This window comes from Saccopteryx bilineata, chromosome 1 (assembly GCF_036850765.1).
Source record: "Saccopteryx bilineata isolate mSacBil1 chromosome 1, mSacBil1_pri_phased_curated, whole genome shotgun sequence".
Taxonomy (NCBI): domain Eukaryota; kingdom Metazoa; phylum Chordata; class Mammalia; order Chiroptera; family Emballonuridae; genus Saccopteryx; species Saccopteryx bilineata.
The window spans coordinates 343,489,359-343,507,669 of NC_089490.1; the positions used below are offsets into that span (position 1 = coordinate 343,489,359).

General features: G+C 41.3%; 1 protein-coding gene across 4 annotated transcripts in view; it reads left to right on the forward strand.

Annotated features, from left to right (window-relative positions):
* Positions 1 to 18,311, forward strand: part of PAK1 (p21 (RAC1) activated kinase 1) — a 170,495-nt gene that overhangs the window by 74,466 nt on the left and 77,718 nt on the right. The window contains exon 1 of one of the 4 annotated variants that reach the window (XM_066249579.1): positions 15,085 to 15,306. The exons of 2 other annotated variants lie outside the window; for them this stretch is intronic. The gene's annotated coding sequence lies outside the window, so the exon portion shown is untranslated. Of the gene's footprint in view, positions 1 to 15,084; positions 15,307 to 16,914; positions 16,969 to 18,311 lie in introns of those variants that run through there. One more of the 4 variants, XM_066249603.1, reaches the window with a different exon arrangement.

An 18,311-nucleotide genomic window follows, 5' to 3' on the forward strand; every position in this document is an offset into this window, starting at 1 on the left:
CATAATGGAGTTGATGCTTTCTGCTCCTTCCCCCTTCTCTCTCTCTCTCTCTCTCTCCTCTAAAATGAATAAATATAATCTAAAACAAATAAATAAATAAAATGGTCATCTGCTTTGATGACACAGTGGGCCTTCAAACTACTTCTGGGTTTATAAAGAACTTATAATCACTTTTACAAAAACCACTGGTACTGCTGCAGCATTTATAATAACGAGGAGAGATATTTAAGGCAGCGTTGGAAACAAACAGATATCCTGGGGTATAAAAAGAATCAGAGCAAGACAGAAAAATTGGGTGGCTGAATTAAATGCCAGAAGATATGTGATTTCTTTATTTTTAAATTTGTTTGGATTTGGCAAATTTAATTGTTGGAAACCTTCTATGTCCTCGGCTTTGATTAGTACTGAGGGAACAGAAATGAGTGAAACATTTCCTAACAAAAGGGACATGTAGCCTGGCTGAAGATATAGACCACCTTAAAGTGACAAGAGTTTTCAGGTGATCCTAAAGGAGGAGGACCTGTTTAAGCCTGTGGGCTGGACTATACCAGAGGCAAGTCAGGGGAGATAACCTGTGAAGAGAGGGTAATGGAGACAAGGCCGCCAGGTAGAGGTAACGGCATGGACAAAGGCATGCAGGCTTAGAGTAGTATGGGACTTAAAGCACTCACTCAACAACTAGGAGATAAATTCCTTAGAATTTAATGCTGGTTTGTCCCCCTTTCAGGTGAGAGCATTTGATTTAGTGTTAATGACAATATGTTAGCATGGAGTATTTTTAAAAATATGAATGTGCAGCCAGAGTACTATTAAAATAAAAACATTTTTAAATTGATTTTAGAGAGAGAGAGGAAGGGAGAGAGAGGCAGAAACATTGATCTGTTTTTGTATATGCTCTGAATGGGGATCGAACCCACAACCTTTGTGTATTGGGATGGCGCTCTAACCAACCGAGCTACCCGGCCAGGGCTAATGTGGAATATTTTTAAAAAACAATTCACATATGGGGATAATACAATTTATATATGGGAATAAATGAATAGTTGTCATTTGCTTTTACTGCACAGCATTTTATGTACCCCGTTCTGTGAGTTTTCTTGGGGGCAAAGATCCCTAAAGGAGAGCCCTATCCTCTAAAGGAGACGAAAATGTAGATACTTGTTTCTCAAACTTCCTTGCTCCTAGGACGCAGACTGTGACCTAGGTTTCACCAATACCATGTGCCTACACCACATTCGGATTTAGGACTTCATGATATGAGAGAGAAAGTAATGGGGAGCGAACAGCAGCACCGCTGCAAGTTGAGTTACTGGCACTGAAGTGATCTCGGTGCTAGTGGCTGTTGCACAAAGAGTGGATTCTTGGCCCCCACGTGGCAGTAGCATCTGATATTCGTAAGTAATTGCAGTGGTTTCCTCATTGGACTAGTTCTTCAGTGTGTCTTTGTGCTTTGTTCTGGAAGTTTAGCCTTAAACCTGTTTCTTCAGCCTTCCCAAGACTTCTGTGAGCTACGCAATACCCTTTCAGCAGATTCATTTTGTGCTTAATCAGCTAGAGTCTGGTGCTTATCTTTAAGAATTCTTTGACTCAGGGGTCAGCAAACTACAGCTTGTGGGACAAATAAAGTTTTATTGGAGTACAACTATACTTATCAATTTACATATTTTTATGTCTGGTTTTATGCTACAGGCAGAGTTGAGTAGTTGAGAGTAATGAAAAAGCTTGCAAAGGCTAAAATATTTATTATCTGTCCTTTCGCAGAAAAAAGTTTTCCAACGCCCACCTTAACTGATAATAGTTGTCTCTTAACAAAATTGAAATGGCCTGACCTGTGGTGGCGCAGTGGATAAAGCGTCGACCTGGAAATGCTGAGGTTGCCGGTTTGAAACCCTGGGCTTGCCTGGTCAAGGCACATATGGGAGTTGATGCTTCCTGCTCCTCCCTCCCCCTTCTCTCTCTCTCTCTCTCTCTCTTTCCCTCTCCTCTCTAAAAAAAAAAAAATTGAAATGCTTGCCCTGGCCGGTTGGCTCAGTGGTAGAGCGTTGGCCTGGCGTGCAGGAGTCCTGGGTTTGATTCCCGGCCAGGGCACACAGGAGAGGCGCCCATCTGCTTCTCCACCCCTCCCCGTCTCCTTCCTCTCTGTCTCTCTCTTCCCCTCCCACAGCCCAGGCTCCATCGGAGCAAAGTTGGCCCAGGCGCTTAGGATGGCTCTGTGGCTTCTGCCTAAGGTGCTAGAATGGCTCTGGTTGCAACAGAGCGACGCCCCAGATGGGCAGAGCATCACCCCCTGGTGGGTGTGCCGGGTGGATCCCGGTCGGGCGCATGCGGGAGTCTGTCTGACTGCCTCCCCGTTTCCAACTTCAGAAAAATACAAAAAAAATTTTTTTTTAAAAATAATAAAAAAAATATTGAAATGCTTTTTTTTCATCAGACAATAAGAGTTGAATAGTTTGAGTTTCACTTCCTCCCTCTTGATTTTGGTTTGGCTTCCAGAATGCTCAGAGCAATAGTTGATCATGAATTACGATAGCTACCTCTATCTAACAAGGGCTTTTGGTGCAGGCATACCTCATTATTTTGCAGTTTGTTTTATTGTGTTTCACAGGTAATACATTTTTTACAAATTGAAGGCAAGACCTTCCACCAGCAAAAAGATTATAGCTGTTTTTATTGTGATAATCACTTTATTGCAAAGGTCTGGAACTGAATCTGCAGTATCTACAAGGTGTGTGCCTGTACTTGCTATAATTTTCTTCTACATTCTGACTGTATCCTATTGATGATTACCATTGTCTGTAGAGATATAACACACACACACACACACACACACTCCTTTATATGTGTAAGCAGTGTGAAAGCCATTTTTGATGTGGACAGGATTGTACTGTTTTTCTGTATAAAAATAAGGACTTCTTCAAGAGAGTGATTGGCTAGCTCCTGGGATCATTCAATCTTCCTTTCTTATCTACTCTCTATTGTCTTAATTTGCTATACTTTCTCTAATCTCATTCTAATAAGAGGAATTCACTCATGGTTAGGGACAAGTGGTTGATAAGGAAATAATGTTTCAGAATAGTAAGAATCCTTTTTCTCTTGATTCTCTAATATGCTTCTTGCTTGTAACAATCAGGAATATCTTCACCTATACTAGTGGAAAACCTAACAATGACGTACATTGTAGGGATTAATTTTCTTACCAAGAAGTCTGGAGAGAGGTGGTAGGTTGCTAGCATGGGTTCAGTTACTCACAGTACCATTTGTAACCCAGGCTCTTTCTGTTGTTCCACTCTGCAGCCTCAGAGTGTTTGTTTTTAACATGTGGGCTTATGACCTCATGGTTACAAGAGAGCAACAATAGCTCCAGGATGACCAAGGAAGAAGAAAGTGGGAAGGCAGAACCAATACTCCTTCCATGTCCTGTTTTATAATTAAAGCAACTATTTCCCTAGAATTCTTAGAGCTTTTTGTATGATTTACTGGCTAGAACTATGTCATATGGGCACACCAAACTAATTAATTTTTAGTTATCTCATTTCCTTTCTGGAAAAATTTAGGGTTTATATAGCAAGAATAGATATTGGTTAGGAATTTGAAATCATTTGACTTGAAATTAATTTGAAATCACTTGACTTTTTAATATGGTTTTAAAAAAATGTGTTTGTATTATTCCATAAAAATATATAGTAGTGCCAGTGTTTTATTAACATTGCCTTATTCCGGGCTGGGATATGGTAATAAATGAAAAGATATATTTTTTTCAGTCTAGAGGTGGAAAGAAATATGTTTTAGTGTGCTTAGGCCGCCATAACAAAATACCATAGATTGAGTAGCTTAAGAAATTTAATTCTTACAGTTCTGGAGGCTGAGAAGTCCAACATCAAGGTTTTGGCAGGATTTGGTTTCTGAGGAGAGCTGTCATAGCAGTGGCACTATTATTCCTGGCTGGTGGACTGGTGCCTCTTCACTGTGCCTCACAGAGCAGACGGCAGCGAGAGATTCTAGTGCCTCTTCCTCTTGGATAAAGACAGCCCTTCCATTGGACCAGTGCTCCTCACTTATGAGCTCATTTAACCTTGATCACCTCCTTAAAGGCCTTATCTTCAAAACACTCACAAGGAGGGTTAGGGCTTGAACATATGAATTTTTGAGGGGCAGCACAGTTTAGTCCTTAACAATATATTAAGAAATACTTTTAGTAAATTGAAGTAAGTGTGGACAGATTGTTCTGAGGGCCATAAGTAGGAGTGATTCTAGAAAGCTTTTGTAGATGTGGTAAATTTGAACTGAGTCTAAAAAGACAAACAGAGAAAGAAGAAAATTAAGGGGATTATTTTGTTATCGTATCCTCCCTGTTGAGAGGTTGGCTAGGTGTGTTACTACCTTAAAGTTTGTCCATTTCATTATTAGACACCTGATTATTATAGTTTTCTTGTATTGGTACAGTATAGAATTTCCCATTTACCCATTTCTCCTTCCCTTCCTTGCCCCTTCCCTCCCCCCACCCCTTTTAGAGGGCACAAAGTAATGTGTATGAGCAATCACTTCTTTAACACAATTCTAAGATTGCAGCCACTGCATTTATGTTTTTTTCCTGGCCTTCAGGGTTCTCTGTAGTTTCTTCTGACTGGTGTTTCCAGCACCATTCATTCATTCAGCCATTACTTTTCGGTCATGTACTGTTTGCAAGGAGTAAGTACTGAGATCTGGAGATAAAGACAAAGTCTTTACTCTTGTGAAGCATATGTTCTATTGGAGGGAGTTGACCAACAAGCAAATAAATGTCAATTCATGATTAGTGTCATGTATACAAATAATGAGTGGTAGGGTGGAAATAGAGTTCTCAGATGGAGTGGAGAGTGATTTTTGTCATTTTATAAAGTGTGGTCAGGGAAGACCTCTGATAAAGTGACATTTGAATAGAGACCTGAGGAAGTAAGGGGACAAATCATATGGATATCTAGGGGAAAATGTGTACTAAGTAAGGTCCAAAGGCCCAAAGCCTGTCAGTGGAAGCCATTGTTCCTGGAGCAGAGTGAGTAAAGGAGGCAGAAGTAGGAGATCTGTAATAGCGTGAGATGGTGTGGAAGGGAGGAGTGAGATAGGATCGTGTATGACCTTTGTAAGATCATACAAGCCTTTGTAAGATTATGCAGGTCTTTGTAAGGACTTTAGCTTCTACACTGAGTGATTTTGAAAGCCACTTGAAGATTTTGAGCAGAAGAGAATGATGTGATTTGAGACTTTCATTATCAAAGACTTATTCTGGAAGGCAACGGTGGACCATTTAAGAGACTGTTGCAATGTTCTAAGTCAGAATTTCTCCACAGTGGCACTGTTAACATTTTGATCCAGATTATTCTTTGTTGAGAGGGGCTGTCCTGTGCATTGTAGGATGTTTCGTAGCATCTCTGATTTCTTCCTGCTAGATGCCAATAGCACCTACTCTGTCATTTCAACATAAATTTCTACAAATATTATAGTTGCAGATTTCCCCTGGGGAGCAAAGTGTCTCCTCTCCTTCCCCAAACGTTAAGAACCACTCACTACTGTAGGTAAAAGTTGCTAGTGTTTTGGACCAACATGGTAGCCATAAAGGTGGTGAAAAGTGATTGGTCTGTAGATACACTTTGAAGGTAAAGTTGACAGGATTTGCTGATGGATTTAGTGTAGAGGTGATAGAAAAAGAGAAGCCAAAGGTGTACCAGATTTATGGCTTGAGTAACTGGAAGAACTTAATTGCCATTTATCAAGAGGGGGACAACCAAAGAAGGAACAGATTGTGGACCTGTTAAGTCTGGCCATCAGTGACACAGTTTTGTTTTCTGTTGTCCTTCAAAATGCTTTTCTTGAGAGTAATGGCGGGGTAGGAAGCGATACCGATAAATCTCCCCCAAAACTCAACAAGATCTTCAACCAGAAACAGAAAAACCTATACTTGGAGCCTCCAGATGCTTCGCAATACACCCAAAATGCTTTTCTTCTTGAAAGTAACTATATTTCCTCATGTGATGCCTTGCAGTTAGCACTGTGTCTGACCTGTACAACATGTTCAATAAATGGTGAATGAATGATGAGGTTATTTACTATTTCCTTGAATGACTAGATTACTTACTATTTCCTAAACAGAACTCATGCTTTTTCTTCTTTTGGGCCATTTGTGGTTCCCTTATGGGAATTATCTTATTCTTATCCCCAATTTCATACCTCTGTGAAAATTCTAATTCTTCAATATCACTTCAGATACTCTCTCCTTCTCAAAACTTTCCCCAGCTCTACATATATAAAGTCTCCCTTCTCTGCATTTTTGACTTGTTTGAACTTCAAGTACTATTTGATTTATTTTTATTTTATTTTATTATTTTATTTTACTTTTTTGTTTATTCAGTGAGAAGAGGGAGGCAGAGACAGACTCCTGCATGTGCCCTGACCGGGATCCACCTGGCTAGCCCACTAGGGGGCGATGCTCTGTCCATGTGGGGTGTTGCTCTGCTGCTCAGCAACTAGGCTCCTCTTAGCACCTGAGGTGGAGGCTCTGGAGCCATCCTCTGTGCTTTGCTTCATTCGAGCCATGGCTGCAGGAGGGGAAGAGATAGATAGGGAGAGAGAGAGATGAGAGAGGGAGAGGTAGAGAAGCAGATGGGCACTTCTTCTGTGTGCCCTGACCAGGAATCAAATCCAGGACATCCACATGGCAGGAAGATGCTCTACCACTGAGCCAACTGGCCAGGGTCTGATTTTATTTATAATTGGTGGCATTGTAACTGATTGCCACTGAATAGATTTTGCCTTTCCCCCCATATCTATCTTTCCATTGCTTTTTATTTCTTGCAGTATTTTTGTAAGCTAACATTATTTATTTTATACTCTCATTTCATAGACAGCCCTTTTTATGATTAATTTTAAAAAATTAAATTATTGGGGTAACATTGGTTAATTACATTATATAAATTTCAGGTGTACAACATTATAACACAACATCTGTATACTCCATTGTGTGTTCGCCACTCAAAGTCTAGTTTCCTCTATCACCATATATTTGACCCTCTTTACTCTGTTTGTCGTCCCCCCACTCCTATTCCCCTTTGGTAACTACCATTACTTATCTATTGTCTGTATCTGTGAGTTTGTTTTGTTTGTTCAGTTGTTGCTTTTTGTTTTATATTCCATATAGGAATGACATCATGCATTTCTTGTCCTTTTTGGTCTGACTTATTTCACTTAACATGATATTCTCAAGACCCTTTCATATTGTTGCAAATGGCAGCTGTTTCATCTGTATAGATGTACAATATCTTTATCCAATTATCTTTTGAAGGACACTTTGGTTATTTCCATGTCTTGACTATTATGAATAATGCTGCAGTGATTATCATTATGCAGGGGTACATATATCTTTATGAATAAGTGTTTTCAAATTTTTCAGGTAGATATCCAGGAGTGGGATTGCTGGGTTTTATGGTACCTCTATTCTTAATTTTTTTGGGGAAATCTTCATATTGTTTTCCAGAGTGGTTTCACCAATTTATATTTCCACCAGCAGTGAATGAGGGTTTCCTGTTTCCACATCTTCACCGACACTTATTTCATGTCTTACTGATAATAGCTATTCTGACATGTGTGATGGTATCTCATTGAGATTTCTTTTTTCTTTTTTCTTTATTTGTTTTAGTGAGAGAGACAGGAATATCTACCTGTTCCTTTATGTGCTCTGACTGGGGGTTGAACCTGCAATCTCCGTGTTTTGGATATTAGCCTCTTATAAGATGTGTTGTTTGAAAAAATATCTTCTCTTATTCAGTTGGTTGCTTTTAGTTTTGTTGATGTTTTCTTTTGCTGTGCAGAAACTTTTTAGTTTAATGTAGTCCTATTCATTTATTTTTGCTTTTACTCACCTTTGGTGTCAAGGTCACCAAAATAATTCTGAGACCAAGGTCCGTAAGTTTAATGTCTATGTTTTTTTTCTGTGTTTTATTATTTTAGGTCTTATATTCAAGTCATTTGAGTTAATTTTTGTGTATGGTGCCAGATAGAAATCTATTTTCATGTTTTTGCAAGTGGCTTTCCAGTTTTCCCAACACCATTTATTGAATGTTTTGGGCTCCTTTGTTGAGAATTAGTTGTCCATATATTAGTGGGTTTATTTCTGGCCTGTAGAGAGCCCATAATAGGTAAATGGCTCTGCCATCCAGTTACAAGAAAGAATGCTATATTAGGTGACTATTTTATAATCAAAATTATCATTGTTGACTGATAGTCATCAGTTAAATACCAAAGCCATTATGCTGAAAACTGTATGGTCTAAATAAAATTTGCTAATTATTACTGATCATTAACTTTTATATAGTGGTACCAAGAGTAACAAACTCATATGTCTGCAGAATCCAGGTGAGTGATTTGAGGCCTAAAATGACTACACAGACAAAACATTGCTGATTAAGGGCCATGGAAGAATACTTTGTAAATTATTTACTTTCTAAACCAAAGGACTACATCAGTGCAAGGAGTTATTGCACTGAAAGCAAGTTAACTGTGAACTTGTATAAACTGTGGCAAGTTACTTGGATTAATGACTTTCTTTGAAAGTACAGTTTCATCCATAAAGTCCCTTTTACCTCATTTGATTGTGCTTTTTCATTTCTTTAGCTAACAGTTTCTCCCTTGATTATAAACTATTAGCTCTCAGTGATAAATAAAACTGCTGGATTCTTACCAGTGAGCTTCAGTTTCATGAGTGTTGTGTTTTTTTTTGTTTTTTGTTTTTTTTTAATTGTGTTGTATTTTTTATTTATTTATTTATTTATTTTACAGAGACAGAGAGTAAGTCAGAGAGAGGGATAGACAGGGACAGACAGACAGGAACGGAGAGAGATGAGAAGCATCAATCATCAGTTTCTCGTTGCGCGTTGCGACTTCTTAGTTGTTCATTGATTGCTTTCTCACATGTGCCTTGACCGTGGGCCTTCAGCAGACCGAGTAACCCCCTGCTGGAGCCAGCGACCTTGGGTCCAAGCTGGTGAGCTCTTTGCTCAAGCCAGATGAGCCGGCGCTCAAGCTGGCGACCTCGGGGTCTCGAACCTGGGTCCTTCCGCATCCCAGTCCGACGCTCTATCCACTGCGCCACCACCTGGTCAGGCATGAGTGTTGTGTTTTATTCTAGGGATCTGAGCTTAGCCAAGCTTCCGGTAGCAATACCCACCATTGAAAGAGTCAGTGTGTGAGCCAGGTAATCAGCCTTCTGTTACCCAAATCAGCATCTGATTTCTGAGAACTGAAATATAAAATAGAAGATGGCTGAATTTGACTTTTTCTGCTGAAGACATTAGTGGTTCTTCCTTATACTGTATGATACATGTTTTATTGTTTCTTCTCTTATTTATTTTGTTTATTCAGTTTTCTAGTGCAGTACTTTTTATAGTTTATATATGTCAACTTCCCTTATTAGTGGTAATTCCTAGAGAAATAAGACATTTTTAGGTCATCTTCAATCCCTTAGACAAGGGTATGTGGTAGATGTTTGATAAGTATTTGAAGAGATTGCATACTTACTAGATTTGCAGGTGACAAAGACTGGAAGGAAAACTACTATGCTAGATGGCAGAGAAAGAGATAGCTTGAAAAGATGGGTTGCCAACAAGAGGAAATTGAAGGACTTCTGCATTTTAAGTCTCAATGGCAACATATGGGCAAGCTGGAGGAGAACTAGCATGATGCTATTCTTATTAAAATAGTGGTTTTGGCTGCCTAACCAATGTCAGTCAAAGGCATTGTAATGGCTGCTGAAAAGCTAATGCAGTTTTAGACTGAATTATGGGAAGCACTAAGTACAGTTAAAGTATGATAGTTCAGTTATGTTCTGTAGGGGACACAATGCACTTAGAGTATCATGTCCCCTTTAGGGTACCAGGCAGTAAGAGGATCATTATAGGACAGTCATCATAATCACTATAATCTTAACTTTTTAATTATCTGGGACCAGATAATTAAATACATCTCTATTAGGGTGTGAGGCAGTAAGAGGGTCACAGGTCTTTCTGCAGTGGAAGGTGCCCTAGATCACCACTACTCAAAGAGTATGACCGTTCCCAATCTGCAATGAAGTTGAGAGAAATTGAGAGTGTTTAGAAACTTTTACATGAATCAGGGTGACATTAATCAATCAGGAGACATAGGTTCAGAGAAGACATCTCCAGGTTATTTTGACATTTGATTATATTGCATACCCATCACCCCATTAAATGTCACCCCATTAAAATTAATTAAAAAAAAGAAACTTTTACAGTAGTTTGACAGAGTAATTTTCTGTCTAATCTAATAAAAAAGGAAAATGAGGTTTATCATATATATCCTTTTTCATGCTTGATACTTTAAAATTTTTTCTAAATTTTATTTTAGTAGACGTTATCTTTAGAGCAATTTTGGTTTACAGACAATTGACCAGAAAGTACAAAGAGCTACTGTATACTCTCCTTTGTCCCCTAAGTACCTCCTCTATGATCAATATCCTGCATTAGTGCGGTACAATTGATTAGTCAATATTGATACATTATTATTAACTAAAGTCTGTAGTTTATATTTGTGTTTATTCTTTGTGTTTTACTGTTTTGTGGGTTTTGACAAATGCATAACAATATCATATATCCACCATTATATTATCATACAGAATAGTTTCACTGCCTTAAAAATATCTTGTGTTCCATCTATTATCCATCCTTACCCCCTTTCCCTTTTGAACCCCTGACAACCACCAATCTTTTTGTTCTTCCTATAGTTTTGCTTTTTCCAGAATATCATATATCTGGAATCGTCCTTTTTTCACTTTGCAGTATACAATTAGGGTTTTTCCCATGGCTTTTCATGGTTTGATAATTCTTTTTTTTTATTGCTGTTTTATAATATGCCATTGTATGAATGTTTATCTATTAATCCTTCATATTGAAGGATATCTTGGTTGCTTCTGAATTTTGATTATTGTTAATAAGGATGCAATAACTATTTGTGGACATATTTGTGTGGATGTAAATTTTCAATTTATTTGGGTAAGTACCTAGAGATGTAATTGCTGGATTGTATGGTAAGCCTATATTTAGCTTTGTAAGAAACTGCCAAGCTGTTTCCCAAAGTGGCTGTAAGACTTTGCATTCACATCAGCAGTGAAAAAGAATTATAGTAGCTCTACATCCTCACCTGAATTTGGTGTTTTCATTGTTTTGAATTTTAGCCATTCTAGTACACTAGTATCTCATTGTTGCTTTAATTTTCAAGTCCCTAATGACATATGATGATGATTTTTTTTCATATGTTTATTTGCATTTCTGTATCTTTGGGGAAGTCACTATTTAGATTTTTTGATTGAGTTGTTTGTTCTTTTTTCTTCTTGAATTTTAAGAGTTCCTTGGGTATTTTGTTTTGTTTTATTTTATTTTTTGTGGCAGAGACAGAGTCAGAGAGAGGGACAGATAGGGAGGGACAGACAGACAGGAAGGAAGAGAGATGAGAAACATCAGTTCTTTGTTGTGGCTCCTTAGTTGTTCATTGATTGATTTCTCATATGTGCCTTGATGGGGGGAGGGCTATAGCAGACCAAGTGACCCCTTGCTCGAGCCAGCTACCTTGGGCTCAAGCTGGTGAGCCTTGCTCAAACCAAATGAGCCCGTGCTCAAGCTGGCGACCTCGGGGTCTTGAACCTGGTCCTCCACATCCCAGTCCGACGCTCTACCAGGTGTCCCCAAACTATGGCCCCGCGGGCCACGCCATTTATCCGGCCCCTGCCGCACTTCCGGAAGGGGTACCTCTTTCATTGGTGGTCAGTGAGAGGAGCACTGTATGTGGCGGCCCTCCAATGGTCTGAGGGACAGTGAACTGGCCCCCTGTGTAAAAAGTGTGGGGACCCCTGCTCTATCCACTGTACCACTGCCTAGTCAGGCAAGAGTTCCTTGGGTATTTTGGATACAAGTTCTTTACTAGATCTGTGCCATGTCAATATTTTCTCAAGTCTGTGACTTTTCTTTTTTTTATTTCTCCTAACAGTGTCTTTGCAGAACAGAAGTTTTACATTTTGATTAACTCTAACTTACCAACTTTTTCTTTTATGAATTGTGGTTTTCGTATTGTATTTTAAAAACCATAGTCAACCCTAAAGTCATCTTGATTTTCCCCTCTGTTATCTTCTAGACATTTTATAATTTTATGTTTTACATTTAGGTCTATTATACATTTTGAAATAGTTGTGAGAGTATAAAGTCTGTGTCTAGATTATTTTTTCATGTGGAGAACTGTTTCTAGCACCATTGTTAAAAAGACTTCTTTCTTGCCCTGGCCGGTTGGCTCAGTGGTAGAGTGTCGGCCTGGCGTGCAGAAGTCCCGGGTTCAATTCCCGGCCAGGGCACACAGGAGAAGCGCCCATCTGCTTCTCCACCCCTCCCCCTCTTCTTCCTCTCTGTCTCTCTCTTCCCCTCCCGCAGCGAGGCTCCATTGGAGCAAAGATGGCCCGGGCGCTGGGGATGGCTCCTTGGCCTCTGCCCCAGGTGCTAGAGTGGCTCTGGTCGCAACATAGCGATGCCCTGGAGGGGCAGAGCGTCGCCCCCTGGTGGGCGTGCCGGGTGGATCCCGGTCGGGCGCATGTGGGAGTCTGTCTGTCTCTCCCCGTTTCCAGCGTCAGAAAAATACAAAAAAAAAAAAGAAAAAAAAAAAGACTTCTTTCTTCATTGAATTTCCTTTCTTCTTTGTCAGAGATCAGTTGACAGTGTTTGTGTAGGTCTATTTTAGCCTCTCTCTTGGGTTCTGTTGGTTTGCCTATTCTTTATCCCATACCACTCTAGATCACAGTAGCTTTACAGTAAGTATTGAAGTTGAATAGTATTAGTCCTCTGATATATATCTATGTAGCTACAGTTATATCTATAAAGCTATATTGCTTAGGCCATATCCCAGATCAGTTGAGTCAAAATCTCTGGTAGGACTTCAGTTTATTTTTAAACCATCCTAAGTAATTTTGATGCACAGGGAGATTTGAAAACCACCATAACAAGAGCATAAACTCCTTGAAGAAGTAGCTTATATGAGATGCTTAGTTGTTGAATGAACAAATGATGAGAAGAACTCAGGGTATTTGTTCTGGAGGAGAGAAAAAGTTTAGGGGCTCCACAGATCACCAAACACACGTATCTGGAAACCTTTTATATGATATGCCCTGAAGGATGTTTTCTGAGTACTCTGGGAGTCAGAATTTGAAGTTTATGGAGGCACCTGACTGAATATTAGGAAGCAGCACCTTGGAGTGCTAAGGTAACAGCAAGTGAGCTGTCTGTTCCTGGATAGGTTCCTGCGGGGCCTGGAAAGCCGTCTCTAAGAGGATGGTGTATGTGGAAATATGGTAAGATCAAACGCTATGGTTATTGATTATTAGTTTGAAAAACTATGTACAAGGTGGAGTGCTGTTTCTGACCCTCATTCACTCTGTATAAATTTAGATGAAGGATGATGTGGAGTCAAAAGAACATTCTAAAACTACTTGGAAGCTGAGCTATCATAGTGCATTAGACCCACACCCCCCATCTGTATTATTGACCCGTTCTGTCTGTAATGTAGATGTCTTCAAGAAATACCCTGTCCCCACCAAATTTGGGACTTCTGGTAGTTGGAATAGCACAAATACTCAGGGCCTGGGAAAGGTGAAAAATACTTAACAGAAGAGCTCTTTCTGCCCTCATGAGTTCTTCCCCGGTACCCTTCTGCAATTAGATTAATTTAGGCACATTGAACGGCGGTGTGGACATTTGTCAGGAAAAATGGATAAATATCATAAAACTTCTCTCTAGCACGCATATAAATCGGACATAAAGCTGGTTCCCTGCTTTTTGCTGGGCAGTTGGGAGAGGGATATGGCAGTTGCTATAAAATTGACTAACATGGCAGAGACAAATAAAACAAGTTTAGGAGTCAGACCATAGTTGGGACAACTTGGCCATTTATCAGCTTTGTAGTGTTGGGGAAGTCACTGCTGTTTCTCACTTATCATAGTCTATCTTTCAGCAACTTCTGCTGCTGTTTCCAAGCTGGAGCCTTAGAATGTACTTGTTTCTTTTTATTTCATCTTTCAATATATTATTTAAATCATTACCATCTTTTCTTTCCAGGAATTCTGAAAGAATCTGCTAACTTGTTTTTTGGTTTCTACCACCCTCCACTATTCCTCATTGTTTAGTGATTTTGTAAAATTGTAAATAAGATCTTGTCATTCCGCTTAAAACCTTCCAAAGCCTACCCATTGCTAAAATATAGAACAAAATCCAAACTCCTAGTTATGACCTGGAAGAGACCCTGCATAATCCCACTCCTGCCATATCTCTTAAGGGCAGCATGGGGGGGTGGTGGTGTTGGTGAGGTCACATTGCCTCCTAGGGAGCATTTGGCAATGTGTGGTGTCTGTATATTGTTTTGATTAAGGGCTCTACAGGCATTTAGGGAGTCTGGGCCAGGGTTGGCAAAGTCCTGCGATGTGTTGTTTAGCTCCGGGCCCAATTACAATGCCTGATTTAAGAAATACTTATTGTATGAAAACACATTCTTCTGGACCTCAGCTTTTACATGTGTGAACTGGTAGAGTGCCTGCTTCCTAAGATTGTGGTGAGATGGACATAACATTTTAGTCCCTGGTACACGATAACACGTAATAAATGGTAACTGCTGCAGAGCTTTCTTTGCTTAGAATACGTAGAAGCGTCCACCTGTCATTTTCCCTAGGACATTAGAATTAGAACCTGACAGCTTTGTGGGGGTTGGGAGGGTGGTTGCGCCTCCTTTTCTGAAGCCTAATCTGATGGATCCTAGGATGACTTCAGTCTTCCTGAAGACCAGACCCCTCTGCACAAAGGTTCTCTTCCTAGACTCGGGGGGCTCATCCAGGACTCTTAACAGGCGTTGAGAAGTCTGGGCTGAGTGAAGAATTACCTTCTGCTGGAGAGTAGGTGGCGAAGAAGAGCTGAGGCGGTGGGAAGGTTGAGCAGTCTTCCCGCCCTCGGTACTTCTCAGAAAGGAGAAGCGCGGCTTCCTCCCGCCTCCTCGCCTCCCTTCTTCCCCCGCCCCTTCTGCTTCGCCAGCCACGGAGCAGCGCCTTCCCTGCGCCCTGCGAGGGCGGGAGCCTGCTGCACCGGGAGCTGGCGGCTGAGCTGCTGGGAACCCTGCTCCAGCCGAGTCCAGAGGCGCGGGTGGAGCCAGGGCTTTGCGTGGCCAGGCCGAGTCGGCGAGAGGTGCGGCTCTGCGACACAAACAGTAGCCAGAGATGCCGGGCCCAGCTCACCCCACCAGGTATTGCCGGCCCAGCTGGACGATGCTGGAGAGGGAGGTGCTCTCCATCGGCTTCCGGGCAGTGGTGATGCAGGGTCCGGTAGACTTAGGGTCTCCACCCTTAAGAGATCCTAAATGAGAGGAAGGCTGAGGGTGGACCTGTCTAATGAGCCCAGCCGGGGCTAGGCCAGTGCTGGACTCAGAGATCTGGCCAGGGCAGGGTGTGAGGGGAAGCTGGGTTTGGGGAACTGCTCTGCCTTTGGCACCGGGCTTCTTTACAAGCACCCTTCTGCTTGGTGGCTAGGGTGCTACTTTTCTCTACCCAGGCTTAGCTGATGGCCTGCTAGGATGGCGGGGTTTTTTCCCTTGGTTGCTGGGGAGGGGCATTATATTATAAGTGACCTGTTAAGAGGTGGAGTGAACTGGGAGATAGGAAACTGTGGAAGAATATTGGGGGCTGGTCCTGTTCTGGTAGCCTCTGAAGGCCTCAGTTTCCTTATCTGTTCAGTGAAGGGCTTGCATTCTGTTTGTAATTCGGGCTTTTCCAGGCCGTCAAATTGCCTTTTGAAAAGGTGAGCTGGTTTAAAGTCTTATCAATGGGCTGCAGAGATGTCCTCCCTCAACACTGTAGGAGACAGGTGAATTTAGGGAGCCTACCTTGGGATCCTGTCTTCCAGCCAGCCTTTTGGATGGCATCTTGCTGGTCTGCTCAGAACCTAGTGACTTCCTGGGCAAGGAGAGGTTGAGAATGCTGATTGTTTTGGTGTTGAGTGTGGATATGTGGGGTGTAGGGAAGTGGGATAGGAAGAAACAGGTCAAGGTATGCTAGTGGTTTTTCTCCGAAATGGCCAATTCTTTTGCAACTTGGAAATAAAGCAGTTTTAAAATAGGCTGTCTTCTCCAGAGCCCCCTTCTTACTCTGCCAAGTTAACAACAGACCTTGGGTTGGTGTAATGTTTTAATCACTATAATCTTTCTTTCTTGATTATCTGGGGCTAGGAAATGCACGTCAGTCCTGATACTAAGTCTAACGTGATTATTTCGGACCTCTATCCTCTCCCTAGTTTTTCTATGATTCCTCCTCCTGATTTCTGTCTCCCTACTTTTCTTTCTATTTCTTATTCTTGATTATTTTTTCTGTTCTGCCCCCAACCTACCTTTTCTCCCACCCTTACTTTCTCCCTTCTTCCTGCTCCCTTTCTGCTTCCCTTTTCTTTCTCCTTCCCCATCCACTGATAGTTTTTCCTTCCCTCTCTTGGGTCCTTCTCCTGTTTCATTAGGCTTTCTTCTCTTCCTCTTAGAAAATTTTGTTAAGCTTTCTCATTATTAGTGGGTGACTGGTTGTAGGAACCTTTGCTGTGGTGTTTGTGAGGTCCAAACACTACATAACTCCCTTGCTTTTGGCTTTTACTTACAAATCCTATCTTCTCCAAGTGCCAGTTTCTCTCCTTACTGCCTCTGTACCTTGCTTTGGTCCTGCCAATAAGCCGTCTTTCTCCCTGGATTTGTTCCCTACCTTCTTCCTGGATGGGAGTGGACAGCAGCAGGCAGTAGGGAGTGAGATGGGAGGTGGGGAGCTTGAAGTCCAGCGTAGGAGGAGAGACGCTCACATTCTAGTGAGAGTGACTGGGAGAGGAACAGACTCTTTGGCAGCTCTGAGGTGTTGCTGACCTGGAGGAAGGGGTAAGACTGTGTGAGCCTAGCGAAGATGAGGGGGATAGCAGGGATGGGGAGGGGGAGAAGGAGGAGTTCTGGGGGAGAGCAGTGGTCTTTTGAAGAAGAGGGTGGCCTGAATGAGATAGGGCTTATTTGAGGACAGTGGTGGGTGTGGTGGGAAAGAGGAACATATAGATTAATTCTCTTTCCCTCTGAAGCCTGGCTTTTTGGACTGGTTTGTTTCTACTCAGCAAACTTTCCTTGGGCAGTGTCCTCAATGTAGGAGAGCAAGAGGGGAAGCAGAGATGAAACAGGACTGCTGTTTTCCTGGCACTTGCTGTCTAGACTAGAATGTGGAATGTGTGTTTATACAAAAAGCTTTGACTAGGGCATTCATTCATCATCAGGCATTCTCTGAACCATCTATTCTGTGTTAGTTATGCTGCCAGGTGCTGGGGGTGCAAAAAATGGAAATCGGACTCAGTTGCTGCCTTCTAGTACCGGTCAAGGAGTGTGGGTTGTAGCCTCATGTGATAAGTATATGTGATGTAAGAAATGCAAAGGGGTGTGATAACACAGAGGGACTTTTGATTCATCAAATCATTGACAGAGCTGGGTACTAATCATATCTTCTTTAAAGGTGACACCTGTTATACCATGTTATCGCGGGACCTGTGTGCACATATAGAGTAAACAGAGTTTTCTTATAGACACTTTCTGTCTACCTGTGGGATTAGACTCTAGGTGTTGCTGAGAAGAAAAAGAACAGTTCTGTATGCGAGGTCACTGTGCCATGGCCAAACAGACACTCATTACCTTGGAAGGGAAAGAGACTTGGCCGCTGTTAAGCTCTCCTGGCTCTAGGCCATTTGGGTGACTTGGTGCTGAGCTTCCTCTATGAATCATTTGCTTTCTTCCTCTCCTTCCCCTTACCCCTCATCCCTCTAATTTTCTTAAATTCATTTTCTGGCGGGCAGTAGGTAGATTCCAGAGACCATATGGAGCTAGGTTAGGCATTTTACTTTCATTGGCCTCTGTAATATAAAGATTTAACAGCTCATAGGATTGGTGAAGATCGAATGCAATAATGAATGTCTGAACTGCTTTGTAAACAGTAAAGTGCTGTATACAGATGTTACTGTAGTTGTTCCTGAATGCATGTTTAGCCTTGAAAAATGTTCAGATGCTGCAGCCTGAAAGAAGTACCTGGGGTTGCTCATGGACTAAAATGGAGCCTCAATCCTTAATAATAAAGGAAAAGAAGAGAGCTAGATAGAGAATGATTTGGAGACTAATAATTGAGCCTCATGCTGAAAACTGAGGTTGAGAGGTATGGTGATTTGTTTGAGGTCAAACAGATAGTAGGTGGC